Source organism: Hordeum vulgare, chromosome 2H, assembly GCF_904849725.1.
Source record: "Hordeum vulgare subsp. vulgare chromosome 2H, MorexV3_pseudomolecules_assembly, whole genome shotgun sequence".
NCBI classification, from domain to species: domain Eukaryota; kingdom Viridiplantae; phylum Streptophyta; class Magnoliopsida; order Poales; family Poaceae; genus Hordeum; species Hordeum vulgare.
Window position 1 is genome coordinate 32,298,726 of NC_058519.1, and position 10,398 is coordinate 32,309,123.

General features: G+C 44.7%; 1 pseudogene; it reads right to left on the reverse strand.

The window, feature by feature from the left end:
• Window positions 1-6,235: 6,235 nt before the first annotated feature.
• LOC123425212 lies at window positions 6,236-10,032 on the reverse strand (annotated as a pseudogene).
• Window positions 10,033-10,398: the final 366 nt, after the last annotated feature.

Below are 10,398 nucleotides of genomic sequence, written 5' to 3' on the forward strand. Positions count from 1 at the left end.
AGATTGAGGCATGGTCGTGATCCTCGGCCAGTAGGCAGCTTAGCATAGTCATTTTCTCTTGTTTGTAGTCCGTAGCGGAACTACTTTGATTGTATGCATGATGTACTCTGATATATTTATAAGAAGACAATTAATCCCTGATTGTCTCTTTATTATTATTTTGTATGTGCTGTGTTCCCTGTTTGCGAGACGCTTAGATGCGCTCCTTTCCAATTCGGGGCCTCGATCCCCAGATCGGAAAGGACCGCATCTTGGTCCTTACAGCACATGTACAGCCACGGGAGTGCAGCCATCAAACGAAAACCACGGATGTACTCCAGATAGACGCACGGCTGGCTGCGAGGTAGGAGCACTTTAGATAAGTAAACTGGTCACATTAGATAAGTAAACTGGTCACATTAGATAACTTTGATCCACGAAGCACATTAGATAAGTAAACTGGTCACATTAGATAACTCATTAGTTCCTACGAACACACATGTGTTTCATGTTTGAAAAAAATAAACTAAAAATAAGAAAGAAATCAGGAACATTACAAACTTCAAAAGACCATGTTGATAAAAACATAGTTTACACACACTCCATTCAAACAAGGCTCAGAACATCTGTCATTACATTTAACAAGAAGAAAACAGGAGGTAGCTCGTAGTTCACTAATTTATAAACCTTACAAATAGATAGATAATTAGTCATAAAAGAGATAAAGTGTTGTCTTTCCTCAAACAGACCAACTTCCACCAGGTTTGGCAGCACCGGCATCGACAGAGAGGCACTGTCTCAGGAAGTGGCAGGTCGAATGATCTGAGTCTTTGTACGACCAAACCAATCAGGCTTGCAAGGCTTCAGCTCCACAACTTTGGTAGCCATCATAACTGCATAATTGTTGGAGGTTGCACCTTGCTTGAAATTTTTTCCATGCACAACATTCACAAAGAACAAGTTGTCAAACTTGACAACAACCTCATCTTTGATGTAATGGTCTGCTACCTTAAATGACCAATCGCCAAGATAGTCATGAAGTGCATAAGCAACACAGAATGATGCTGAGAACAAGCTGCGGCACACTGAGAATACAACAACATTGTCAACCAGACCGTATTCCAGGCCTAGCTGCTCCTTCGTTGAAAGGGCAATCTCTAAGACCTTTGGTGCTCGATCATACAACTACGAAAATGATAAAAAATAAAGAAATTATTAACTTGACAAATAGATAATGAAGAAGACAATTAAACAATCGTTTTTAAGCACACAAACAGTTAAACATATGAACAAAAAAAGTAGTAATTAATAGTATGTAAGTTTTAAACACATAAACAGTATTATTACAGAAAGCTATTAATAGTATGTAGTACCAAGAAAGCTATTACAAACTTGAGTGGCGAAAACGAAATAAAAAATCAACTTACAGCACGAGTGTCATCATCAACTTCATCACAATCCACCCTGGGCCTCTTGGCCTACGACAGACATATTAAGATTTAAATTATAATATGAAAACATAAGCATATTAGTACAGTAATTGTAAAGCAAATTTCCAACCTTAACCAGATCCCCTTCTTTCTTTGATGACGCAGAACCAAATGTGTCCATCTACAAGAATTGAGAACCTAAAATAAATCAGATATAGAAAAATAACAACGTCTATTTGATTGATAACTGTTCCAACAAATCAGATCTACAAAAAATATCATGAACTAAAGGGATGCTTTCTCTAATTGAAGGCGTAACAACTACACAGGAAAACAACACAGAGATAAAAAAGAAAAAAAACCATGAACAAATGGTTATTTCTGGGTTTCAGTCAGAAAAATGAAACTAGTGTACAACAAATGAATAACCACATGAAATTTATCGCACAGAGAATCATATTAATGATATAGAAACTGAAGATTTACACCACTGGCGCATGAAACCTTTCATAAAAAATGTGTAAAAAAATGACAATAAATACAAAGGAAGATGAAACCACCGCATACCTCAATGAAGTGACGGAACAAAACAACCCAATGAATAAAAAAAGGGATCAGACCCAGTCGAAATATCTTGCAGACCAAGTGAGTAATAAAAGAGTATGAGTGGAGACGCCGAGCAAAGAGATTGGGAATGGAGATGAGGAGAACATGAGGAAAGGAGAAACAGTTGGAATTACAAGGGACTCTGAACCGTTGGTAGTGTGGCAGTGGGGTGTGTGGAGCGGTGGAGTGGTAGTGGGGGTGTGTCTGTGTGGAGGGGGGGGGGTTCCCACATTTAAGTAGGTTAACAGTAACTCTCTTCAGTGACTTACTGCACGTGCCTTTGGGTGTATGACATGTGGGCCAATCACCTGTTGGGCCCACTTGTCATAGACCCAAAGTCAGGTGCACTAAGTCACTGAAGCTTAGTCCGTGTAAATGCGTGGAGAGGCAGTTTTTGTTTCGTGTGACTGTTCGTGTACACGGCCCTTTAAAAAATGCATCTATGCGCCGCCGCCCTCATCGCCATGGTGTGAACGCCGTGTGTCACCCGTCTGGCTCTCTGACTGAAAGCAAGTCCCGTTATTTTAGCCTGCCTGTTTCCTCTCCGCCCCTTCACCCGAGTTATTCCTTTCTTTTAGATCTAAGATTTCGTTTCCTCTCTAGCCCTCCCCCCGAGCGTCGTCATGGTCCGCCGTAAGATCACCACTGCTGAGCGACTTTCGATCAAAATCTAGGCGCGCCGCCTGGTTCGCTCGCGGCTTGCCTCCGAACTCGCCGGAGCACGAGGATGATGACAAGGGTCAGAATGAAGACGAGGAAGAAAGGCAACTACCAGAATACAAGGAGGAGGAGCAGGAGCAGACGGAAGACAAAGAGGAGGAGCAGGAGCACACACAAGACGAGGACGAGGAGCAGACAGAAGACGAGGAAGGAGGGCACCTGCCGGATCTAATGGAGGAAGATGAGATGGAGGAGCAGACGGAAGACGAGGAGGAGTAGCAGAAAGAAGACGAGGAAGAGGACGAAATGGAGGAGTCATGCACCGTAGTCGAGATGATTGTGGAGCAACATGCCATCATGGAGTCCATCCAGGATGAGGCTGAAGTGGAGGCGAACCGGCGAGTTATACGGCAAATGCAGGCGGAGGTGGACGCTCTATTCGACGTACCTGACGCGGAAATGGCGGCAGACGAGTCCGAAGTGGAGGTGGAACCGATGCCAGAGGAGGTAGTTAACAACTCCGATGAGGAGTAGCTACATAGTACTTTTTTTTGGTTTCCATGCTTTCGTATGAATTATGCGACGTAAAAATGTAAGCATCAGCTCGGTCGGTCGCTTGAAGTTAATATGAATCACTGACCCAATGTCTCCAATTTAGGTGCATATCCAATGATTAACTGCGGGCCTCTGCTAATGAAGTGCAGGAACATCTTGGATAATGAGTTCAAATTCCCCATAGCAGATGTCAATGCTTACTTCGGTGATGTAAAACAAAAACCACGGATGTGTACATGGTAGGTCCACCGCTGTGCATATGCTGGGCACAAAAACGGGAGCGTATAATTCAGGCCATGCATATGTTCAGGGTAGATCCACGGATTGATACACGCTAGGTCCACGGGTCTGCATGTGCTGGGCGTAAAAACGTAGGTTTGGTTTTTTTGACAGGAACAATGAAAAATACGGTGGTATACTAAAAAGATGCACGGGTAAGCACGCCGTAGGTCCACGGATGCTCCTCGGTACGATTACTTACGAACAAAGTGCACGGATGCATACGCGGTATGTCCACGTACTTTGGTCCACGTAGCACATTAGTATTATTTCTTGATTGTGTTCTCTGTAAATTTTTCATGACAAACAGTGAGCCTAACAAGATGCAATTGTGTGTATGTGGCAGGGCCACGGCTATGGATATGCTAGAGGCAAACACGGATGTTTGCATTTTTTGCAGGTAAATTTGGTGATGTAAAACGAAAATCACGGATGTACACCGCTAGACGCACGGGTGTTTGCGTTTCGGGTCCACGGATTTTCGTTTTAGGTGCGCGTACGTGGTAGGTCCATGAATGTGTAAACCACGGATCTACACTAGGAAGACACAAGTGTGTGTACGTGGTAGGTTCACGTCTGCGCATGTGCTAGACGTATGGGTGTGTATGTTTTAGGTCCACGTGTATTTTCGCGTTAGATCCACTTATTTTCGATGATGTAAAACAAAAACCACATATGTACGTACACCGGTAGACGCACGGGCGCGTACGTTTGTCGTCCGCAGATGTGTTCGTGGTAAATCCACTGGTGTGCACGTAGACAATCCACGGATCGTGAACTATAGATCCACGTATCCGTCTGATTTAGGTCCACGGATCTTCATATCGCATAGGTCCACGGATCTGCCATAAGGAAAGACGAAACTCTCGCCATCCTTGTCTGGTACGAGGCTAAAAAACATATAAACATATATAAACAAAATACGAATTAACATAACTTCATTTCGATTAAGATATAGTTCGATGAAAAACAAAATAAACGACATACATATATAAGGGCACACTATATATACCCTACAAACAAAAAAGACGAACCCTATACTAGTTTCGCCGCCACGCCAGTCACCGCCTTGCCACCTGTTCCGTTGCATCGGCTAATCCTCGTCACTGTCGGATGCAGGCGGCGCTTCCTCCTGTGCCGGAGGCTCCTGCTCATCATCGCTGTTGGATGCAGCCGCCTGATCCTATGGCGGTTGATCAGCCACCTCCAGCGGCAGGGGAGCCGCATGTTCTTGCGCTGCCGGAGGCGGTGGTCGCGGCCTCGACCCAATGGACGCGAAGTACATCCACCGACGCCCCTCGGGCATGACGCCCGGGATGAACCAGCGATCCCAGAGATCGCTGGTGAGCGCAAACCCCGGGTCCAACCTGAGATCGAGCGGCAGGATTCTGCGCCTCCGCATGATCTCGCGCCAACGCTCGTGGCCATCTGCCGGAACCTGTGGTACAGGCACCCGGCTCTCGCTAAGGTTCCACCGCTCTGGAGCACAACGCTTGGCCATGGAACTGAGAGGTTGTTCTCCCAGAGGTACCGTGTGTGGTCCTCGTTCACTATCCGGCGCCGGTTAGGGCTCTCCGGACCTCCGTCGCCGTCGCGGGCAGCGAGGTTTCGCTTCGGCATTGTTCCAAGTTTTTTTTGGCTAGGGGAGTTGGGTGAACGAGTGGAGAGGTCGACTGATCGAGTGGGGAAGAAGGTGGCGGTGGTTCCTATTTAATAGGACCCGTCAGAACAGCACAATCATTGCAGCTGTCGCTGCCCTGTGGGCCAGCGGGAGACGAGTCGTTCGAGCGTTGGGACCGGTCAAACTAGACTAGAAGTGATGGTGGAGTGGACAGGTTGCGTCGCAACCTCCCAACGGGCAGTGGTAGACTCCTCGGTTCCTCATCCGTGAGTGGGTTTTTCCATGGCCTCATTTAATTGCTGCTGCACCTATCGCGTCAAATGGCAGTGCTATTTTGAATTTAGGTGCCGCAGTTGTAGGTTTTGTAGGTGGTAATCATGGTAGGTAGATCAAGTTGGACTACCATGATGTGAAGGTTCATGATGTGAATACAAAAACAGCCCTGCAATGAGATAAGTGCCTAAAATCATTGTTATTTGGAGAAAAAGAAGTGCAGTGCATCCCAATGAGATAAACAGCCCTGCACTGTGAATGCAGTGCCTCTCATTGATCCTCTCGCGCATTACAGAAAAACGAAAAAAGAAATATGTTTTCTGCTCTCCCTTTTTTCGTCGCGAGGCACGGCTGTTTTTTCATCACGAGGCACGGCTGTGCTTCTTCCAGAAGCACGGAATTGCTATCGGGAGATGCACGGCCGTCCGGTAGAGGCACGATTTTTTCTTCACTAACTCTATGTATGTGGCACGTAACCCATCTATTGACCATACAATGTCACGTCTGACATGTCACTTCTACAGGCACGGCCGTGATTCTAGTGGAGAGGCACTCCATGCGAAAATAGTACACGAGTGGAGAGGCACTCCGATCGTTATACAAAAATGTTTCCCTCCGCGAGGCACGGCTATGCTTCTTCCAGAAGCACGGAATTGCTCTCGGGAAATGCACGGTCGTCCGGTAGAGGCACAATTTTTTCTTCACTGACTCTATGTATGTACACGAGTGGAGAGGCACTCCGATCGTTATACAAAAATGTTTCCCTCCGCGAGAGGCACGTCGATACGTGCAGAAAACGCATGCCCTTGACCCTTGTTCAAAATGTTTTCTATCACTCCGCCTGTTCAAAAACAATACCGGAACATAAAAATGTCAGAGGTGCAACGCCATCAGGACAAAAATAGTTATAATTTCACATGCACGGCCATCCTTTCAGACTTTAAATATCAGAGGCACTATCATAAGGCCACGAGAGGAACGTTTTACAAGCGCACAGCTGTGCCTCAAAACAGAGTTACAGAACTTACAACTCCACAAGAAAAAATAAATCCTGCTACAACGGATGAAACTGTTTTTTGAAGAAAACAAATCTTCTCTCCCCAAATATCAGCATCGCTATTCTCCTATTAAAAACAATACACGAAAGAAAACAAAAATTAGAATAATTCGTCGTGGGTACATTTCTTCAAGTATTAGGAAGCAACATTCTACGGTCCAAAATAGCGTACATTATATTATTTCTGTTCAGAACCTCCTTTTACCTTTCAATTCTTCACTCGTATTGTTCGCCGGTAGAAAACAGTCTCCATTCCGTTCTTTCTTTTCTCAATGTAGGATCTGCACATGTTGTTGCTTCAACCAAGTTTGGTTACTGACATTTTGTGTGCCTCGTCTGTGTGACACTAGATTCTACAGTGCTTACAGGACTTTGCTTTCTATGCTCTGTTGTGAGTGTGGTAGTTGGTGTTGTCAGTGGCGTTGTTCGCGTTGATGATGGTGTTAACAGTCTTGGCCCCGGGATAAGAGTGCATTCTCCTTCTCTGTTTGATATTCTCGATGCTGTCGTTGGTGTTGTCGGCCATTTCATTGATCTTGCCTTTTTCTCCTCCCGTGCTTTCATCTTCTCCTATTGAATCCTATTTCTTTCAATCACTTCTGGGTTAGTAGGACAACTAGATTTCGTATGCCCCTTTGAATTGCAACGGCTGCAACTGGGTCTACCTCTTTTTATGTTCTTCTCAGAGCCAGCTTTGATTCGGTCCCCTTTTTCCTTCCCTTCGAGCGAGCCAAAGGTGGATTTTTCAGACTTGCATCACATGGATTTTTGCCCGTGTCTGTTTCATCAGCAAGTGCAGTCATGACTTTATTTTCATTTCTTGCATACACTCAAGTAGCACATTGTATGCCTTGTCCTTTCTGCAAGCATGTGAACATATATCGGACAACTCTGCATACACGAGACCGAATCTCATAGTTTCATCTTCTTGTGCGGTCATCTTGTCACCTTGACTTGTAGCCAGTAGTCTCAAGCTATCTGACCAATTCTTGGTCCATCTGGGGATGATAAAGGATTTTGGAAGGTATTCAACCATGCATGTCTGGTCCATAACCTTAAGTACGTGGCAGCACTGAATGCCATCCCTAGTCATCTTCTTGCAGCTGCACGTGTATATTTCCTTATACTCATCCACATCTACCCTGAACTCAGACCTATCAAATTCCTCACCTGGGTACGGTTTCCTGTCTTTATCTTGCGATGAGATCCTTTTTAAAAGGTATTGCCTACCTTTTGCCAGGTCGTGACACTTGTAGTATGTACGGTTGCACAGCTCTAGCTGAAATTTCCTGAAAATTTCATTAGTGTATATTTCACTTGCTTCTGTTTCTATTGGGAAACCTGTCTCTCGTGAAGGTACCTTCTCTTCTGTCTGGTGCCTTTTCTTGTCAAGCGTAGCAAGGCAATTTTGCTGGATGATGTTGTACGCACCAACAAACATCTTTATGGTATCCTTGTGCTTCACATAATTTTTCCACATTGAGTTTGTGCTCCCACTACGTGTGGTCGTCGATGAGAATGGATAAAAGTAGTCCTTGAAGTAGGCTGGTACCCAGAATGTACGAAGGTCCCACAACGCATTTAGATGCCTATTTCCTTTTGCTTTATATTTTGAAATCGCTCTTTTCCACGAGCCTTCAAATTCATCTGCATTTAGTAAGTTTTTGATTATTAGATGTAACTCATCAGACATCCCTGGATGTTGCGCAAACACTGTTGCATTGTTCTTCTTCATGTTCTTCCGTATATGCCACAAACAGAACCTGTGCCTGGTATATGGAAGTGCTTGCTCTATCGCCGCCTTCATCGCCTTGTCCTGGTCTGTTATTATGAACTTTGGTTCCTTTCCTCCCATTGCCTCAACAAATGTACTTAGGAGCCATTTGAATGACCCTATCGTCTCATCCTTTAAGAGACCTATTCCAAAAAGGACGGACAACCCATGGTTGTCAACCCCGATTATTGGTGCAAACGGTAATCTGTATATGTTCGTAGAAAATGTCGTGTCAAAAGACACGAAATCTCCGTACATGCCATAATTCATCTTGCACAATGAGTCTGTCCAGAACAGGCTTTGAACCACATTGTTTCCATCGATTTCTTCGACATGATGAAACCCTGCCCTCTTCCTCTACATTTCCGCAAACAGATTCATCGTGTCCTCGATATATGTGTTTCTCTGGCCAGCTCTGTCCTGGCATGCAATGTTGCTTATGTCAATAGTGTCAAACATAATTTCCCACCTCATTCTACCCATGGAAGTGAAATCTGCATGATTTTTCTTTGCTCTAGCCTTGCCTTCTGCAGGACCTGGATAAAAAATTTCTCCTAGGGCCTCATGTTCTTATAGCACCTCATAAATTTCAGCATCCAATCACACGAGTGTAGCACATGGTTGTGTTCTAGGCGAACATTCCTTAAGTACCGTACTCCCCTCTCTGTATCTCTTTTTGCTATTATTTCAACAGGACAGCCTATCCTAATCAAGCAATTGCTCCTTCTGTGCTTCACAAGTCTCTCGGTCATTTTATTCACACCTTCCTTTGTGTAATGGAACACTTGCTTGTCAACCTCCATTTCGGGGCCTGCTCTTCTGATGGTTGATCGCTTCACCGAAAAAACAACCTTTCTGGCAAATGTGCACAAGAAAAAGAAGGCATCGTCCCTTGTTTTGAAATGCAACCCATCCTCTGGTTCACGTGCTTGCGTTACTTCCTCGATCGATGGGTATGCGCTTCCTTTGAACATGTCATCCATTTCTTTCTCTTCTTGCGTTGCCTTCCCGACATCGATGCTGTCTAACGTGTCTCCATTGGGGTCGTCATCGTTGTCACTTGAGATATCATCCCTTTCATGACCAGGAATTAGCTCGTTTCTAACAAAGTTGCTGCAGCTCGCTTGCTTGTCAGCTGCGGGGGCGCCACCACTGCTAGATGTCCACTCGATCACTACTTCTCGAACGTTGTTGCCTCCTTCTATTCTATCATCTTCAGGAATGCTGTTGTTATTTGATTCTCTGGTACCCGTAAACCCAACGACTTGCACTCCTTCCACCTCAACATTTTTGCTGTCGCAATAACTGTCCCTCTATACTACTTGCTCATGTGCAGGTTCTTTTCCCTTAAGGGTGGCTAAAGGAATCATGCAGTTATTGGACTCATCTGTCGTGCTCCCTGTGAAGTCCTGCACATGAAGGTTGCAAAAAAATTAGATATCAGAGGCACCTGAGACATTTATATCTTATTTTATCGTTTTAAAAGCTTTAAAACATATGTATAATAATGTGGCAGGATTTAACAGTAAGTTTTTGGTAGGAACATACGTGATGTAAACCAGAAGCACTAAATCCACGTGCATGTGCATGTAAAAGGCACAACCATGCTTTTCTTTGCACTATATGATCAAAAGAGGCACGGCCGTGCTTCTGCTTTCACTCTACAATCTAAAGCATGATTTACATACAGAGAACATGGTCGTGTCGTCACCTTTCTTTCCTCATGTCTGCACTCCTCAGCACATCTTGGCGACATCCTCCGTGCATTGGATATTTCGTTGACAATCTTGAAAGCCATCGGAGATCCTCTGGAAGGACCTCTGATGATGAACGCCAATGGGGATCCTTTGAAAGGACCTTGCCTCATCATCTTTAAATTGTCACCAGTATATCCAATCTGTTGAAGCCTTTGTTCCTGCCATGGATTGGCGTGACCCCTGTTATTTCCTCGCAAGCCTATGGCACACGAAAACACAGCTAAATTTTATTGATTAAATTCGAATAACAAAAGTCTTTGACATAATTCTTGCTTGATCAACGGTGCTATAACCTCTCCTTTATTCTCATGCCGCAGATTAGTAAAGATTCTTCCTCCAATTGATGAGATACTGCTTCTTTGGGCCACATCCAATGTTCCGACACCACGACCGTCAGGAAAAACCAC